Here is a 21,162-nt window from a genome sequence, read left to right as displayed (position 1 = left end):
AAATACCACCTTTTTAAACGGTAACTGTAACGGAAAACAGTTACTCATATTTTGTATTTTAAATACGTAACGGCGGTACATGTATTCCGTTACTCCCCAACACTGAGTATTATAGAATGAAACTAAAGATCAAACCCTGTTTTCAGGTCCAGAACATGGGAACAGAGCAGCTGCGAGAGAATTCAACATTAATGAATCAATGGTACGGAAGTGGAGGAAGCAAGAAGAATGAGTTGAGTAAAGTTTGACTTATCTGAGTGTTTTGTTTCGCTTAATGCGCTTTATAATACGTGCCTCTGTCAGTGCGCCCAAGGGTGGCTGTGGCTACACTGTAGCTTGCCATCACCAGTGTGTGAATGGGTGGATGATTGTGTATAGTGTAAAGCGCTTTGGGGTCCTTAGGACCAAGTAAAGCGCTATACAAATACAGACCATTTACCATTTACCATAATCGGGTGCGCCTTATGCTCCGAAAAATATGGTAACTTCTACCTTCCTTTAGCATGTCCAGAAGTCCAACTTTTTGTGCAGGTGCCTTTGACGGTGCAAAACGATTCGTGGACATTGTTGTGTTTGTTGGGGAGAAAACGTACAAACATACAGTACAGCACTTCAAAAAAAAAAAATCTGCAAAGCAGCGAGGCTGCAAAAGTTAATTAAGTTAACATAATTGTTAATTATGGCTCCACAGTCTTCTCATGGGTCCTAAAACACAATAAGCACATGTATGTACATCTGCAGCTCTCTTTCTTAGCAAACACACTAAAACACATGTAGTGTTTTAGTGTGTTTGCCATCATCTTGCAGGAAGTCCATTTTAAAATCCACTTGCAGAAAAGTCCACAGCTCTATTATGAATGTAACAAAATCACTTTTTATGGTCATTACTTTATCTGGACAAATCATATACAAATAGCACTCAGAATATTCTATTTGTATGGACTTAATTAACAGTGACCCAAGCAGAAAGCTAAAACTGACTCCCAAATACAACAAAAACCTGATTTTTTAGGTGGTGTACTGTTTACAGCATTAACCGTGATCTGCAACATTTGGGGTTCAAGTCCTGCCGAAGGCCTAAAAGGCCAAATAACCAGACTTTGATGTCTTTAATGTAAAACAAATGCACATGAAACTTAACTCTAACCCTAAATTGCTCCCCCAAGTCCTGGCAATCAAGCAACAAATGAAAATAGGGTCAGTTTTGCCTGTCTCCAAAATAAAGTTTACCACCTATGATGACTTAGCTCTTAGACTTTAATCAGCATTTTTCCACCTGAACATCATCCTGAGATTCAACTGTGAAAAGTGTAAAAAGAGCGATAAGTCGAAAGCCACACACCACTGCAATAGACGTAACAACACAAACGGTTTGATGTTCTTGGGAACTTCTGGCTACCTGTCATGACCTATAGCAACAGTTGTCTGGTCCAAGCCTTAACATGGATCATCACTTGGTTTTCATTGTTTTTATTTCTGTCTGTGGTAAAACGATGCGCCGCGTGGGGAAGGCAAGAGCTTCATCACTGTTTACGTTCTCCATGCTTGGACTACACTAAAGCTGTGTGTGGGCCGGACCCCCGCTGAGACCGGTCGTGGAACTACTGTCATCAGTGTGAGCAACACCGATCTCACCTCCCAGTGTTCGGACAGGTTCCGCACCATTATCTGGCTGACTTGTTACCCAGAATTCCTCGTGTGTGAGCCGTAAAAAAAAAGCTCATAATCCCTGCTGTTTGGTAGATACTTTTATATGCAGAACAGTGAGCATGGCGCTAATGCAGCTGTCAGAGTTCGGGCTGAATGTCTGACTGCATCCGCAATGATTGGAGCTCTTTGGGGGATTTTCTCTTTTTTTTCGTCACATGGCTTTGAAATTCCTCTTTGTACTTTTAATTCCCGCTTTCTTTTCTTTTCTTTCTTTTCTTTTTTTGAGTAAATGTGAAACTAAATTGAGATTTCACCCTGTTCAAACAATGTGTGTCATTTACAAGAGTCTAGTGGTTTTCCAGACTAAGCAACTACCCTGATCACTCACAATGAATACAAACACTGACCAGTCATTATGAGAAGACTTCGGTTTTGTCGAAGCCTGTTAGCGGTGTGAAAATAATGCTGTCTGACAACTCAGAATGGAGTTGGCTACAACCCATTTTAAACATGTGAGATAGTATCAGCATGAAAAAATCTCATGGTTTCTCTGTTATTTAGTTCGGGAAGATCGTAAAGTGTGAGTAAGGGGCACAGGGTCAGCGATTTAAAGTAGCCCGTACCAGAACTACTTTCATAAACTTTACATAAAAGATGAAGATAGCGCCCAGGCCTTAAAAGAAAGGTGTCAGTTACTGTCTTACTAAAATAACAGAAGGGTTTAAATTAATATATAACTAATAAAATCTGGTTTTGGTGATCAGTATCATTACAGGCTCCATCTCCTGATTGTTCACCTTATCTCAGTGTCATCCCAGGTGAAAAAGTCAGTAAACTTTAATAAGGACAGGGTCAAAAAATAACATGTGAAGACTAGAGCTGAAGGTTTTTGCCATTGCTATCTTGATTTGAAAAATGGCGTGGCGTTGATCTCACAAAGACATCAAGGGAATATACATATCTACATTCAGTTCAATTTAGTTTTATTTGTATATCGCAAAATCACAACAGCACCCACAGATTACAGAGCAAGGGAGTCAAGAGCTTTTTCCCATAGATTTCTACATAAACAGACTGCTTTTTGCAACCACAGGCCACCTACCACCCATTAGAAAGAATGGCTTCTGTAATTGCATGATTTAGAAGTAAATAATCATTCTGTACATACGATAATTTTTAATCCTACAACTGTTTATAACTTGCATAGTTCACATTTCTGTATAGTTTTTTATTTCATATTTATATCCTGTTCATAGCCTGTACATACTTATAGTTATAGAATATTCATAACATACTTCATACCGTGTACATTATAACATACCATAATAGACCCATTTCTGTAATATACTTACATATCTATATTATTGCTAATATATATTGTAATATATCTATATCATGGCTAAAGCACTTCTGGATGGATGCAAACTGCATTTTGTTGCCCTGTACCTGTGCAAGTGCAATGACAATAAAGTTGAATTCTATTCTATTCTATTTCTTAAAACTGACTGCCATGTTCATTTTCATATGCAATGTATGGATGTACCTGGTATAAGTTCATAACACAAAATATAACATATTTAAATCATATTTATATGATAAATATGCATTAGCACTTCCAGTGATGAATCAGATGATTAGATCTGAATGCCTTGATATAATGAACCAGAAGTGAAGTATCGAATACGTCAATCTGTACAGAAAATTTTGAAAATAGGCAAACTGAACTAGATGACTCTCAACTTATTACATGCCGATAACTGATTTGTCAGTTTCTCTACATCCCCAGCGACTACATCCAGGCCTCATCCTGACCTCCCGACACACCCCAGGAAACCAAGAACAACTCCATACAAATCCTTTAAATAAACTATCCTCGTTTCAGTAAGTTTAACACGGCCTCCAGAGTTGTAACCCACGGCTGTTTTCAGCCTCAGATGGTGGTCTCCTTCATTGACTCCGTGTTTCGCTAATGACCTTGGATCTGGATTGCCATTGTAAAACACAGATAAATGTTTACTGTTAAGAGATGACATCACAAGAACTGAGGTCTGTATAAATATACAGGTGCTCCCCCACCACGGCCACTCCACTTCCTCAAGTCCACATTGCTTTGATAAAAACAACTCTAAATGCCAGCATCTGCTGTTTCATTTATTTTGTTGGCTGCTGAAAACATAAACTTTTACTTAGCTGTGTGTTATTAGAATGTAAGCTTTTTCCATAGATCAGTTTTTGTTGGGCGAGTGTAAGTATCTCTGTATTTTTGACCTGAGCTTTCTTTCTTGGTCCTGTCATTAATTAAGACCCTTTTATCCAGGCACATGTTTTTAAATGCATTACATAAACTCCTCAAACATCAATAAATCATTAGGATTTTAATCTGTATATTTAATCTATTACGAATGTAAATAAATAAAAATGTTGCTGAGAACACTCTTAACCTCTAACTTCCATTTCAATTTTGGAACGCACGACTGGTTCAAAGGGAAATCTGGTGGATATGTGGCACAGAGCAGCAAGAACTAAGTGCATGTTGTCACTGCTAGCTTACACAGTAGAAATCCATTCCATGTTATTACAGCCATCTCAAGGGAGCTATAGAGGGAAGATAGAAGAGCATAGTCATATTTGTTATTGCTTAGGAGATAATGAAGACAGAAATAAAAACAGGCTTCTTTAAATGATTACAAGACTTTTGAAAAAATAGGTCGCGCTTTTGTTAGCTTGAAAATGTTTTAGTCTGTTTCTGCTCTCCATACATGCAACGGTGTAATGATTTAAAGAATTCCAGACTTCCAATTTCTCTCGGGAAATAGACTACAATAAGATATTATTAAGAGCCCACTCATATGTGAGTGTTAGGTATGTAGTTCTGGATGTTTCTGGGCTATAGCTAGCTAGCTATAGCCTAGCTAAAGCAAAACCTCCATAGTGAATGGAAACAAAAGTACACCAGATACATGTACTTCTCATATTAAAATGTGAACATTTACAAGGTGTAATATGTGTAGCATTTTTTTTTAAAAGCTGTACAGTTCCAAGCTAACTCTTTTTGTCTCCTAGTTGTAGCTAATGCTAAACCAGCACTTAACTTTACCTTGGACTCTTGCAATTGATACTTTTACTTAAATTTTCAGGCCCTGGTGTTTTCACAACATAACCAGTTATTCAAGAAAAACTCCAATCAGTAAGTAGCCCTGGATAATTTATACATAAGGTTTATGAAAACTTAGCATTTCAGAACTAATGTCCTTATTTTTTTCTTTTATTTTTCTGACATAAAATCATTAAAAACTTCAAATGTGAGGAGACTGAAAATGTCCTTCCATTATTTGTCATGTTTGGTACAGTTTTAGAATCTTATCATTTTACAACCTCGAGTTTTTCGGTATCCTCACAAATTTATGCTACATCTACGTCAAAAATTTCAGTTGTGTGGTTTCACTTTTAAAAAGCCTTCTTTCTTTTGTATATAACTATGTCAAGGAACAACCGTGTAAATACGTGTAGCACGTAACATTACAAAAAGACCTTAGAGCTACAAGCTACTTTTAAAATACCTACTACTGTGTATATAATCTTTTCTGCTGAAGTTTCATTTTCCTCTGAATCTCATTGCTGTCACACCCGCTTCTCAAACAAGCCTGACATCCTCCCTTGTTAGACATTCAGCAGCCATATAGTAACATGACCCATTTGCACACACACACGTTAAGTCATATTGAGTGTGACCCACTGCCACCACACTTCTATCGCAGCCTCTCTACATATCATACCGTATGCGCGAGTGCTTACATAGTGTGTCTGTGTGCAGACGGAGCTAAGCACGAGCCTAAGCTGTAGCCGATACCAGACCGGAATATAATACACATCCCCTCGGCATTAGAAACATATGTGGAAGTCTGACAAAAGCTGGCATGTTCTCTGTGTGTCAGCAGTCAGTCAGTCTCCACGCTGTCTGTTTTTTAGCCCATGCAATGCTCTCTAGGGCGACACAGTGAAACAGGCTTTACAATGAATGCAGGAGAAGCTGTGAAAATAGTCTGTTATTGGTTCACGAGCAGGATCCTTGGTTACTTTCAGTGACAGTTATATTGCTGAATCACTATGTCATTTGTATGCATTTGGACAACTGTATTAATCAATATGATTTATGTTTTTTATGTTTTTCTGAGCTATAATAGTTGGTAGAAAAGTAACCTTTGACTACATTTACTCGCTAAACTGCTCCATTAAGCCATTCCCCTTACTCTAAGACCAAAAAAGTAGCTCAAAAGTTAAATATTTTTGCTCTTAGCCTTCAAACTAACGAAAATCTGAAAAAAACATTCCAACCTAACCTCTTAGAATCACAGACGCTGTCTACATTTTTACGTACTTCATAATTTCCTTACCTTTATAATTTACAGGCTACAAGAAAAGCCTAACACTGAGCATCTGTTATCTACTAATCAACTGTAAAAAGTCAATTTTGGGCGCAAATTCAGGATATTATATCACCATGTGGAAAGGGTAGCTTGTTGAAATAAGATGCAATTTAAGTACATTTTCAGATTTAATGCACAGAATAAAAAATAAATTAATAATGATGGGGTCCAGTGGGAGATGTATTTTGTGATTTTTCATGGAAGGACTTTAGTGTTTGTGCTAATTAGTTAACCACAGATATTTTCAATTCTATTCAATTTTATTTATACAGCGCCAAATCACAACAACAGTCACCTCAAGGCGCTTTATATTGTAAGGTAGACCCTACAATAACACATACAGAGAAAAAACCCAACAATCATATGACCCCCTATGAGCAAGCAGTCTGGCGACAGTGGGAAGGAAAAACTCCCTTTTAAGAGGAAGAAACCTCCGGCAGAACCAGGCTCAGGGAGGGGCGGGGCCATCTGCTACGACCGGTTAGGGTGAGAGAAGGAAGACAGGATAAAAACATGCTGTGGAAGAGAGCCAGAGATTAATAACAAGTATGATTCAATGCAGAGAGGTCTGTTAACACATGTTAAGTGAGAAGGGTGACTGAAGAAGAAATACTCAGTGCATCATGGGAATCCCCCATCAGCCTACACCTATTGCAGCATAACTAAGGGAGCATTCAGGGTCACCTGATCCAGCCCAAACTATATGCTTTAGCAAAAAGGAAAGTTTAAGCCTAATCTTAAAAGTGTCCAAACAATTAATTTCACCCGTTCCTCATGAGTTTCAACAGCATGGATTTATCCCCCATGTTCAGAAGGTCAATACAAAGTTGTAATTTAACATTAATTGACGTTTCCTTCTTATTTCCACAAGATAAAAATCACATTGGCGTGTTTTGACATAATGGAGAATGTATCGAAGAGGAGATAGAATGGGACTTTCAGGGACTGATAGCTGCCCTATGACAGCCTAACACAGCTGTCAAAAGGCAAAGTACCCCATAGATACCACAGAGAAACAGACAGTTATTCACAGTCACGTTCCCACGTAAGGCCAGTTTAGAATCACCAATTAACCTGTTTAACATGCACGTCTTTAATCTGCGTGAGGAAGCCAGACTATCCGGAGTGAACCCACTCAGGCACAAACTCCACAGCCTGTGGATTCACACTCAGGAGCGTCTTGCTGTGAAGCATCAGTGGTCAAACCTGCATCACCTAAATTTAAATCAGGGATCTTTTAATTTTTACAGCCCAAAACGTTTTGATCGCACCGTGTTAATTCATGTTACTGGTAAAGTTACCAAACTATAACATCTTCCTGCATTTTGAAATCTGCCTTCTCACCTGCTCTCAAGCTAATTATTCAATTCATCTTCATTTGTTAATGTAATTATTAAGTATTTGTGAAATGCAGCTATATAGGAGGGAGCCAGCTGGAGCATTTTACCTTTACTGTCTCTTCTGATGGCAGCACAACAGTGTGTCTTTAAATACCTGCTTTAACGGAAAGCTGCTGTCTGTGCAAATGAATCCATAATGACCAGCTACAACAACATATCCCACCAGTTATTCAGTGAGCAATTGCTATTCTTAAAAAATATGTTTTCTGAGGTGAGACCCATTTAAGATATTGGCTGAAAATACAGCAGAGCATGCTGATTGAGTACCAGTCAGGTTTTTTTTTTATTTTGATATTGAAATAAAACTGACATAATTTGTTAGTTTTAGACCGAGGCATCCAAAATCCTTTCGCTGAATTTGCAGCGATGACAAAGTTCCTGCAGGGGAAAAGCAGGGGTAAGCGACTGCTAGGAGCTTTTATTTCTACCTTGAAACCTTGCACCCTCGGAAAGTGCCAAATTTCCGCCCTGCTCCGAGTAGGCTGGCATTCCTGTTGTTGGTCTTTGAAAGCTTGTGGTTTAGCCAAATAGATGGCTTGTCTTTGCCACAGAGGCTTTAGCACACCTAAAGCACCCTGTCTCTGTTCCTGACTATCTACTGATCTGAATGACTAAATAATTCACTTACCATTCCTGACGTTCAGTTTTCTCAAGTGGCTACTAATCAGCGGTCCTCCAGTCAGAGGAAGTAAAGGGTAGGGTGAGGAGCTTTTGAACACCAGCAATATGTGACAATCTGTTTTGGCACTTTGTCAAAACGTCTCTTTTGTCACCGCCACACATTTGTGAGCTAATAGGTGATGAAAAGCCCAGTTGGAGGCCCAGATGAAGCAGAATTTTTGATGAATACTGAAGCAGAGGCAGAAGAGACGCTCAAGCATTAGCATGCGTGCTAGCCAGAGTCAGTCCCAGGAGAGAAACCCAAGTCTGGCCTCGGCGTCCCAGCGGACATCCTCTGCCGAGGTTAGCATATCCCTGTTTCGGCTGACTTGCTGAAAGTCGTGTGTGTGTCTCTGTGTTATATACTCTGTGCGAGTGTGTGTGCGTGGCTGCTGAAAGATTTGTTATTTGGAGCGGTGAATTTTAATGACGTTTGTCAACTCTAATACGCAGAGCTGCCCAGCTGTGGACAAGACTGAAGTTTTCTCAGCTTGCTTTGAGTTTATTTAGAGGAAGTGCTGGTTTTCACGAAAATTACTGCTACTTATTTCTGGAATAAATGCACGGTATTTATAGATGGGGACGGGGATAGTAGCATGTGTACACATTTACATCCTCGCCGTCATCACTTGTCACTGGAAAGACGCTTTGTAGGCTGTTTAATAACACTGCTTAATAAAGATTTATCATACGGTTCACATTTAGGTATTATTTACATTTATATGCTGACGGGAGTATGAAACAAATATGGCGTTGAACTATATTAATACAAACAGAAGAAAAGAATAGTAAATATATTTTGGTACTCTGTAAAAAGACCAGTCCTTCTACTTTTGACTATATAAATTTAGTGCAGTTCAAATGCATACTTCTTATTAAAAGCATTTGCATTTGTAGTTTTCTGTGACCATGATACACACTGCATAATCCACTTTACCCATTTTATAAATTGTAAACTATTAGTCCAGATAAACCACTCTGCTCATCTGGACATAGCGTTCTTGAATATTAATATGCAAATTATGTTCATGGCCATTGATCAACAACTACTGATCAATGACCGTTGATCAATCGTCATGACTACTACTCACAGAGAGTTGGGATTGGCTGCAATCACAGCATTATAAGTTGGTGAAAGATGTACGCTCTGAGAATGCCTTTGACCCATGACATCACTACAAATGGTACAAACTTAGGTTTATATAAGGAAATAAGTTAGTAGCTGTTAGGATTTTGTGTAGTGCAAGTTGAACATAAGTATTTATTATTATTATTATTTATTATTAGTTAGGATTAAGATTAATGATTAAGGTGCGACTGGATTGCTTAATAGTGCAAACATTTCCCAAATATATTAAGATAAAATATAGCTGAAAAGAACTATGCAGGAATAAGTTCAATAGCAAACACAAACCCAAAAATCATCTTCTTCAAAGCTGCTCTGCTAGCTACTTTACCAACTAATTGTCAAGTATATGTTTTAACTTCTTCAAAGTGCAGAAATGTTAGTTATCAAACAATATTTTAAATTATATATAAAGCTTAAAAACTCCTTTCTTGGACGTCATAAGGTACAGAAGTTATTGGAAATGCAGAAAGTGCAAAAAATTAGCATTCGGCATTTTGGAACATAATGGTGTCCATGGCTTCTATTTATTAGACAACCTGTCAAAAACAAGCAAGTGGTAATATTTTAGAAATATTTCAAAATGTGTTTAAAACTAAAAACTGTATTGTTGTTTATTTTTTAACCAAATTAGAGCCTGGGTGTCTCTGAGAAGTCAGAAATTATTCAAGCCTAATGTGCAACCTCTACCTCTAAAAAGTCTGCAGGAAGCAAAGTAAATAGCTCTAATTTGTCATCAATTTAATGTGTTCTGCTTCTTTGTAAAACAGAAAATTGGAAAATTCATGGATAACAACAGTAAATCAATTTGTTAAGCACTGTTTGTGCATTATGTAAGTGTTTAAAAGGCAGAATGTTTATAAGTTTTAAAGCATGTTAGTTGTAACTGGTATGTTTAGTATTGCAGAGGTTTCACAAATACAGTGACACAGTATATGGCCAAAAAGAACTATGGAGATAAGGAGTTGTGGAGCATTAGCTGTCTTCAATTGTAGGCTAATGTTTACAAGAATTATTTCAATCTCAAACACACTGCTAGCTGTCAGTTACCTGATGAAATCTAAAAAATGCACTTTTGTAATACTGCTCTGCTAACAACCTTACTAGCTAATTATCAGATATATGTTATAGCTGCTTCCAAACACAGGAGTGATGAATTTTTAAAAATGTTTTTATACGCGAACTGAACTGTCCTAAAACAAGACACTGTATATCAATGAAATGTAATAATCGCTCCCTGCTTTTCGAGCCAGTTCTCTTCTGATTGGCTGCCCCTTACAAACATAAGGTTTGAACAGGATGTGGCTGGGGCTTCATGCTTCAAACTTGTATGCCTGAAATGACCATGTTACAAATATCAGCTCTTACTAGTGTCATAAAGTAGAGAGAATCAGTTTTAAACTGAATGTTGTGAAGCTTGAGCTTTGGCATGAGGGATTACTTTTACTTACAGTGACATCAGTATATATATATATATATATATATATATATATATATATATATATATATAGATATAGATATAGATATAGATATATAAAATTTGGCCATGTTTAACATGAACACCCACCATTGTTACACTGTACATATCCTAAAAAAGCACACACCCCTTTAAAGGTGTGCTTGACCAGGTTAAATTAATATAAAAAATGTATTAGAATAATTGCAAAACATAGCAATTATACAAGATGCAAATGCAATCTAAATTATACAGTAATAATGTTTGGAATATAGCAAGCTCATCACAAAAGATGTGCGAAGTTATCTTTTATGATTTCTGTTGCAAATAAAGTTTTGTGCACATCTCATTAATGGAAGAATCTGCTTTGAGAGAATGTGGTGAAAATGCTAAACAGGCTGCATATCGAACTTAAACCTGTCTTTGCATTGTCAGCGGTAACCTGGGGGCACATGTGCCACACATTACCTCTGCTGTGCATGGCCAAATGCAGATATCTAAAGCCTAACAGGCTGTGAAATGTTACCCTGTCAAAACCATAATTCTGCAGATCTGTTTGACACCTACACCTTCTTGCCTTCAGCTAGAAGTCATCAGCTGTTTCCATCCATCTTGAACAAAGACCAACAGCATGCATTGCAGAATCCAGTACTGCCCATCATTATCATTTTTAATCAAGCGTCGGCTCTTCAGCTTGCATGGAGCATGAATGTTTGTACATATATGTGCGTTTCCTGCTCTGTGATCAGAGACGTGTTTATAAAGCAAGCCACTGTGCCAGCTCTAAACAGCCAGTGTTTCTTTGTGCCAGTGAGTCATGTCAGTTGGTTAGCACACATAATTGCTCCTAAATTCTCCCGTCAGTGGCTGGCTAATATCTGATTAAAAGGTAATGAGCCACATCCCATTCAGCAAAGCACCTCCCACTACTCTCTTGCTGTGTTGCATTCATTTTTTTTTGTGTTCTTTCTTTTTGAAACTTAGTCTGCCATTTTTGGTGTCTGTGCCATAGAGACAAATAAAAGTTAGCTATAATGTAATTTTTTTACTAATATTATTTTAAGTGACAAATGAGGAAGTAATAACCTATTCAGAATTAAAATGATAACATAAAAATGTGTGATTTTTTACAATTTCATACAGAGCATCTAGCTAGCTAGCTAGCTAATAAAATACTAGAATTTCATGCAGCAAAAACTGAGCAACAGACATTTTGTAAGATTTATGTACAATTAACTGGACAGCCATCCACATTTTTAGTTAGACAATTTAACTAAAAGTGCTCAAAAATTCACAAACAGGGTGGAGAGGTCTAGTTCTATAGCGTAGGTGAGGCCTAGCAGGTACTGATTGGCTATAGCTAGCTGTTGGTTGTGTGCACCCCCACCCCGTTCCTTTAGGGTTCCCAAAGTTGATTAAAACACTCAAAATTTAATGAAAGAGGTGCTCATCACATTTATATGTTCAAGTGCATAGTGTGGAGGATGTCGTAAGGCCTTGAGGCAATCGGATGTATAACACAATATTTATGAGTTTTTTCATTTGCAAATCGGTCAGATTTCACCCGAACATGAGTGGCCACACCACTGAACAGAGCTTTTAGAGCGAAGCTATCCATAGAGGTCAAAACTGGTTTTTGTACCCAGACTTTTAAATGCTGACTTTTAAATGCTTTTACATGCTGTTAAGATTGGCCTTTTGAACATGGGAGTCTATGAGGACTTACTCAGCCCCAAGTGGCCACTTGAGGAACTGCAGTTGTTGTCCAAGTTTGCCAGTTGGTCTTCCCTCACTTATTCTTATATATTCATCGGAGATTTCCCAGGGATGTGCCTTCTGTTGCAATCTAGTGACAATGAAGGCCACAGTGAATTACTTATAGTTTCACATGTATGAAACACTTAATTCAACGCTTCTAACTTTCTGTTCTAAAGGAGCCTGATCCCTGACCATGACTCATTTGGCCATGTGACCATTTTTCCGCATTTCTAAGACTAAGGGTTCATTCACCAACAATACCTAATATAACCTAACCTGATTTAAATTTCACAGTCTCCATTCAAGATCATCTTTTTGCATATGTCTAGACAACTTCCACTGCGCCTGAAATGTCACCATGCTCCACACTTTGGATGTAGACGGATGTAGACTGTAGAAAGAAAATTGTTCCATTACAAAGCTGCTCAGAATAAGATTTGTTGATTTGATTATTTTTCTGACATACAAGGTGATATTTTTCTTTTTCTTTTTTTAATCATGCTTCATTATATTAATGAAGAAAAACAGGAATTTATACAGCTGATATCTCCTAAACTGGGCAACTCACACTGAAACAATCTACTGGGATAATTATGGGAAAGAAAAAAAATATGAATAAACCTTTTTTTTTAACTTGCCATTGAACCAAATGATGACTAGACATTTTTATTTACTCAAAGAACATCTTTGCAGTGTGAAAATGTATTTATTTATTGTGTGAAAGCTCATCTCACCACCCTTACCTCAATTTTAAAACCTCTTTCAAAATTCAAAAGTTTGAGGCCTTTTTCCAGAAATTAATTGTGCACCTACTATATTTAAGAGCGTCTGCAGTTCCTGTTTCTGGTTTAGTTTAATGTTTTTACTGCTGAAGAATCACTTAATTTGGTGCTCTGTTTTCCAGCAGCTCTGTCTTGATTTTGTGAAAATTAGACAGCCTGCTGTACTTAAAGGGAAGAAGATGATAACACCACTCCTCCTGGACACTATGACAAATTATAATGACTTTTTAATGCTCTCTGGCGCAGTAAGTGTCTTGGATTCCTTTATTGAGTTCATTTGGAAGCAAATTCCACCTGGTTACCTCAAACAGTGTTAAAGAAACACAGTTTTTGCAGAAGTTTAACTACAGGAGACGTACAGAAATATGAGCATTTTTCACTACAGTTTCATCAGAGCTGTTTCAGGTGGACTCTCACACAGTTTTAGCTCTAAATGTTGGGGAAAATGAGAAGCTAAGAGGGCATAACGCAGGGACTCTTAGATTGTTTAAGACCGCGCCTGATAGGTTTATAAGCTTCAGCAGCAGACCAAACAGCAATTTTTGACGCCATAATTGCTCAATTTATGAGCCAGTGCTTAGATATGAGAAGTATTGCGCTGGGTATTTATGCCAAGACAAGTAAACTAATCAGATTTAGGGAGTACAATTGGAAATTATTTTCATTCTAAATGATTTATTTAAAAAGAGATTGGATGGGATTTTGTGATGGTTGAAAAAATCTGTCTTGCGATAGCTGAAATCCCCTTCCAAAGAAAAGAATATCATTTACTAACTCATTAGCCTTTATTTTCAGTGTAGACATACTCTGTATTTCTTTGTATATCTCTCTGTGCACTGTGTTTGGATGGCTGTATGTTTGCATGCATATACTGCAGCTGTGGCTGAACGCATGCTTGTGTTTCCACATACAGTCTTCTGTGCTGTACTGAAAATGCATTTAATAGTCCACAGTTCGTTCCAAACTCTGCCCTAGTGCCAACTCAACATTGTCTCCCTTTGTGCCATAACTGCATGAGACACCAATATAACGAAAGTCCCTGGCTCAATAAAAACAATGTTGGCATTACTGCAAATCACTAAGAAATTCAAACACTGACCATCAAATTTATTTTGACTTTTTTGTCGTGTTGTGGGCGAACAGCGAGGTTGCATTATAAGCAGGAGATCCATTGGGGACACAATGGCCATAAAACTACATTGGGTAACATAAGTATAGTTTTGCACGTGATGTTATCTGCACCTTATTCAAGAGCTGTCCGCCAGTATCAGTAGTGATCACATCCAATATATACTTTACATAGAAATTATCACTACTTTTTTCCCCAACACAACACCTATATTCTGCTTGTACTTTTGTAGGCCTTAATATCCATACATCCATTCTCTTCCGCTCAGTGTTGGGAAGGTTACTTTTAAAATGTATTCCATTACAGATTACAGAATACATGCCCCGAATGTATTCTGTAACGTATTCCGTTACGTTACTCAATGAGAGTAACGTATTCTGAATACTTTGGATTACTTAATATATTATCATGCTGTTTACAACTACGTGAATGTACTATTGCTGTGATTTATTGCTGTTACTGAAGGTTCGCCACCTCTGGCTAATATGTCGGGTTCCGTGTCGGGCTCGTAGCCGAAAAATAGCTTTACTTTGTTGTCTGGGTCAACTTTGCTAGCAGAGACAGAGAGAGGCGTTGAAAGGCTGCTCCAAAGGAACTTATTGTTTTTGGAGGAAAACACGAACACGGTGTACAGTCGAGTCTTAATAGCTTACTTACAACTGGGCTCGTCAGGCTCTCTTCTTGGCTGCAGTGGTTATTATTATATTTACATGCTTCCAGCTCCCGTTTTTGCTCGATGACAACTCGTACTTTTCCTTTTCCTCCCTCCCTCTCTCACAGACACATAATGTGTGTGTGTTTCCACAGCATGTCTTTTATCCTGTCTTCCTTCTCTCACCCCAACCGGTCGCAGCAGATGGCCGCCCCTCCCTGAGCCTGGTTCTGCCAGAGGTTTTTTCCTGTTAAAAGGGAGTTTTTCCTTCCCACTGTCGCCAAAGTGTTTGCTCATAGGGGGTCATATGATTGTTGGGTTTTTCTCTATGAAGCGCCTTGAGGCGACTTTTGTTGTGATTTGGCGCTATATAAATAAAATTGAATTGAATTGAATTGAATGTGTATGGCAGTCCATTCTCCCTGCAGCACGGACTACACTGCCTATGATGCTACATTCTTTAGAGCTATACCTGTAGCATTCTGCCTATTAGCTTAGCACAACAACAACAAAAAGGCCTCTCTCACCCAGGAAACACAGAGAGAGAGTGTCACCCTGTAACCATGGCAACCGTAACGCTACCACCTGGAACAATAGAACGTAGCTGTCAAACAAAACCCAAACAGTCCACAATATGAAACAGGAAAGTACCGCCGTGTAATCCATTTATTTCAACAAAGTAACTGTATTCTAAATACCACCTTTTTAAACGGTAACTGTAACAGAATACAGTTACTCATATTTTGTATTTTAAATACATAACGGCGGTACATGTATTCCGTTACTCCCCAACACTGCTTCCGCTTTTCCTTGTCAGGGTTGCGAGGGGGCTAGTTGATATAATTTAAAGTTACTTTTTGGAGGGCTAAACTTCACAGTATCAGGAAACACACTCGGAGGGTGTAAGTTAACATCCATCTTCTGTCCTTCCTTACCCAGTTTCTCCACATAACGAGCAAGATGCTAGTCATGAAAGTGTTTTACTTCCTATTCTTACATGTGGGTGGCTGTAGCTCGGGTAGAGTAGGTCACCTACTGATCGAAAGGTTAGTGGTTCAATCCCTGGCTCCTCCAGTTTGCGTGTCAAGTATCCCTGGGCAAGATACTAACCCCAAGTTGCTCTCCGATGCATCCATCGGAGTATGAATGTAAGCAAGCACTAAGTATATTAATTTGGCATGTTGTATAGAGCACTTTGAGTTCTTCAGGAGAGTAGAAAAGCGCTATATAAGAATCGGTCCATTTACTTCCTATGAGAGGGAATATATACGTTTCCTGATAGTTGCCATAGTTCATCTCATCTACATAATGTTTAGTAGATTTCTTACCTACTTATTACATATCCAAAATGGCTGACCAGTTAATGTCACTTGGTTAGTGGTCATGTGTCTGCAAGTACTGAACACAATTAGAAAAGGAAATGCGGAAAGTCATGAGACCAGCTGAAAGCAATCCTGCTGCTTAGTGTAAATTAACATCAGCTGGTTCAGTCCCAACTGATGGCCTATAAAAAGGTGTCTCATTGATTGGTAAAACCAGTGAGCACTCTCATGACCATAACAGCCTTATTGTTGCAAAATATACTGGTGGAATTGGTTACAGAAGAATTTCTAAACTACTGAAGGTTCCGGTGAGCACTGTTTGGGCCATAATCCAGAAGTGGAACAAACATTATTTCACCATAAACCGGCCCCCACAGGTGCTTCCCACAAGACTTCAGACAGACGAGTGAAAAGAATTATTACAAGAGCTGTCCAAGAGCCAAAGACCACTTGTGGAGAGCTACGGAAGGACCTGGAATCAGCACACTTACCACGCAAGACTCCATTGGAAAAGAGAAAGCAAGTTGAAGCATGTTTAAAGTTTGCTGAACAACATTTAGACATGCCTGACAAGTCTGAAATACTGGGAGAATATAGTCTGGTGCAGTATCGTCTTTAGACGCAAAAGACACTGCATTTCAACCCAAAAACCCCAAACTAATATTAAAGTTTGGAGGTGGCAACATCATTGTGTGGGGCTGTTTTTTGTACCATACGGCACTGGCACACAAAAATGAAAGAAGGATGAATGTAAAAATGTACCAAAACATTCTTGATGAAGTCTGCTGCCATTTACCAGGATAATGAAGATGAAACGAGGATGGACATTTCAGCAAGACAATAATCCCAAACACACAGTCAATGAAACTCTCAATTTGTTTCAGAGAAAGAAAATAAATCACCTGACGTCAAGCCAGTTGAAATTCTATGTAAAGAGCTAACGCTCAGAGTTCATCAGTGGGACTATGGAGAATTCAGGATCTGAAGGATGAGCCAAAATCACACCTGATGCAACTGGTTTCTCCATACAGGAGGCATCTTGAAGCTGTAATCACCAACAAAGGCTTTTGTACAAACTATTAAATACATTATAGTAAGCATGTTCAGTACTTTTTCTGTGCGTCATTTCTCATCAGCACATATAATTTAATTTATGAGCATCTATGATTTGATTTCTCTACATGTGTGGATTGAATTGTTTGTTACCAACATCTGGTAAGATTTTAATGCCAATAGCGCCTTTACAAAATATATTTATTTACACAATTTGTGACGTGTTCAACACTTATTTTACCCACTGTATGTGCAAAAAGTCTGCATAACTGTAAAATGGAATTACAATATGTTCCAGCAAATTACTGTATAAACCTATTACAGTTTCCTAAAATGACATAAATTGGATAAGTCATTAACAGTTATTACATTCTCTAAATGACACAAGATATTCTTAAATGTCTCGTCTGCTGTTCATATTTTACTATATAAAAAACTGCATTTTCCTCACTGAAGCAGAACCCAATTTTCCACAAGTAGCAGCAGGAAAGCCAACATCAGATGTGTGCTTTGCTAAAACTATTCACATCTGCACCCATTATCATCCAGGAATTTGCAAGCAAAAATATTCTGCCATCAACAGCATTCTGGCTTTCATTTGTGGCTTACGCATTGAAATCAGCAATCAAAAACCTTGCCAACGTATGGACTCTACATGACGCTAAATATGCAGCATATCCTTTAGGATGAGCTGGAACGACTGTGAAACACGCTTCTTTCAGCACCATTCCCCATCATCCTATCACCAGTTTGTGGGCTGTCCTTTCTCTGACAGGTTTTAGGAGATAAAATCACTATTGCTTGGAATGTCGTAAGAGTCTTACCACTTCCCAAACACTTCACCTCACCTGTATATAACAATATGAACGTTATCAAGGTTTTTCTGGTCTTTAAACATAGGGAAAATAGGAAACAGGTAACGTGAGTTACTGAAACATCCAAACATAGGTGAAATATATAAGGCAGAGGGTTGGTATTTGGTATAAAACCTTGATTCTTCAATAAAACTTCAATAAAAAATCTCTTAGGCAAACTTTCTTGCCATTTTTTCTTTAGGAACAGTCCAACGCTCTTCATTGGAAACTGGCCACTGTTTTCGTTGTTTTCTATAAAGAAGATCTCACACAGCTTCGATAATGTTGAGTTCTTGGCTGGAGGCAGGGGGTGGGGGAGTCCATGTCTGATAGTATTCCATTGTGTGTCTCTATCCAGGTATGCCTTTACCACACTGGCAATGTGTTTGGGATCATTGTCATGCTGAAAACTGAAGTGAGCCAAACTCTTTCCAGATGGTATTGCATGGTGGATCAAAATGATGGTGCATTTCTGCATTCCTTCAGTTTTGACAAAATCCTCAACACCGCTGGCCGAAATGCAGCGCCAAACGCTCGGCTGTGTTTCACAAATGGCTGTACAACTCCAGAACAAACCAACTAGAAATATCAAATTTGGATTCATTACTCCTTAAGACCTGCTGCCACAGATTTTAAATCCAAATCTTGTGTAATTTGGCATTTAAGCTTTGTTTTTGCTAGGTTACCTTATTTATGTGTACACAACACTGGTTTGTCGCTGGTTGCAATAGCTTGAATGAGTCATAAGTCAGTATTAGTGGCCAAACAAACAAAAAACATTCATCTGAAAATAATCAGGTAAAACAATTGGACTGAAACTGAGTGAAAAAGCAGCCAAAGACCCTGTGAAAGCCTGGAGAACAGTGGTCTGGCTCAAGACTACTTTAAAAATTAGATGAAAGTCTGGCTTCTTGGAAGGCAACTATAAAAATTTGAAGGGTGTCTCAAAACTTTTGCACAAACAGAAACATTCCAGAGGGTTCATAAACCTTTTTATGCCACTTAAACTTTGGACGATCTAAACTCTGTCTAGTAGATAAACTTAATCTAATGGTCCTGAGGCCACGGGCAGTTTCGAATAATTCGTCATCTGAAAATGCTGCCAATTAAACAAACAAAGCACTTATACTGAGGATTGATGTCATTTGGAACGACTCAAACCCAAGTGTGGTTTTAACACGCTGTAGAAATGTTTGCGGACTTTGAAACAGAGCAGCTAACACAGTGACCTTTATACCTGCTGCTGTCCGCTTTCATCTTCAGACTTATCGTAGTTATCGTCTGCCTCGCTTCAGGAGTGCAGCAGGGAATGACAGGACGTCTGGCTCATGTCTTGCGCGCGAGCTATTTCGGATCTTTTTCTGTCTTTTTCAAAAGCAATAACCTGCTCCAGAAAGCACGAACACGGTGGAAAGTGAGCCGCACTTCAGACAGGAAGCGCGAAAGATAATATATTTTACGCTATATGTTTTGGGAACAGAGAATGTTAGTGTGACTCCATATATTAAACATAAACCCATTTAAAGCTAATTGAATACAAATACAGGGTCAGTATATAAAATAAGATAAGTGGGTAAAGAGACATATCGGGTATTAATGTTAACTGTTATATTTTTCCTGCTAGTAGGTGAGATATTCTATGTCCAGACTATTATAAGACATGAGGCCCCCTAACATATTTTTCTTGGACAGGGCCCACACACTACACACACACATCCTCAGTGGAAGCACAGCGTGCTTGGAGAGGAAAGGCGGACATTTCGGGGCACGGGGCTACATTATACTATAGTAGCGGCTTTTATGAGACAGACAACATGCCTGGCTCCAGCAGGAAAACCTCATGATGGACAGGCACTTTACCTGAGCCAAGAGCAGGCGGGCTAGGAGGAGGGAAAATGAAATAAAATCAATACTCGAACATAACTTTTAAAATAAACATTTGCACTCTATGGACATTGTTGGCAGTGGGAGCTGGTAACCTGCCCCTATTGGTGGAACTCAACACCAGACCGTGCGTGGAGCACTGGCTCCCATCGAGGTGATGGCTACTGGCAAGATGTGACGTGAATAGCAGGCTATGTTATGTTTGTCCTAGGTAGAAAGAAGAGAGAGCGAGAGAGAGACAGAAAAGAAAAAGGAGGAAAAGGTAGACGGGGCTCTAATCCTGCTGTAAAGCTGCTCTTTCTCTTAGCGAGGGTTTTCGCGGCTTGGGGATCAGGCTGAAAGCTGCCTTAGCCCGTGCAGGGGTGACGTCTGGTTAAGCAACAATTCTCCTCCTCTGTTTAAAATGCAGCAGGTTACTTCTCCTGACTCAAGGTGGGATTTGAATGTCTTTCTGTCATGATAATAATGATGTATTTAACAGCAGCGTCACGAATGGAATTTTAGTGGTAGGCCAACATGTCACCAATGGACAGAACAGAGGTTAATTTTCCTAAAGATCACATACTTGCACTTATGTTACACCTGTACTGTAAGTGCTTTTGCAGCATCAAACACAGCTATGGAAATTCACTAAAAACAGGAGCATGTCCAGAATTATTTACCTCTCCTTCAAGGTCAATAGACTGATCTGAAGCTGACAATGATAACAATGTGATATAGAACTATTCAGATTTTCAGCCTCTGTGGTAACTGTGGTAGATCTATCATTTGTCTCATCCTCATTGGTCAACATCTTGGCTATGAAGTGGAAAAAGGAGTACCTTTTACTGACAAAGGGCGAGTAGACACAAAATATGAGCAGACTGGTTTTTTGCAGGCATTCAGGGGGGTGGTCAGTATATCTAAGATGATCACTAAAACATGCCAGGGGGCACAAAAGTTGCAAAATGCAAGTGTCCGACTCATATCTTCAGATTCAAGACACCACCCTATGAAAATTCATGTACTA

The sequence above is a fragment of the Neolamprologus brichardi genome, chromosome 8 (genome assembly GCF_056152115.1).
Source record: "Neolamprologus brichardi isolate AB-2024 chromosome 8, ASM5615211v1, whole genome shotgun sequence".
Lineage (NCBI taxonomy): Eukaryota > Metazoa > Chordata > Actinopteri > Cichliformes > Cichlidae > Neolamprologus > Neolamprologus brichardi.
The sequence above is the reverse complement of the archived record's forward strand: the minus strand, read 5'-3'. Positions refer to the sequence as shown.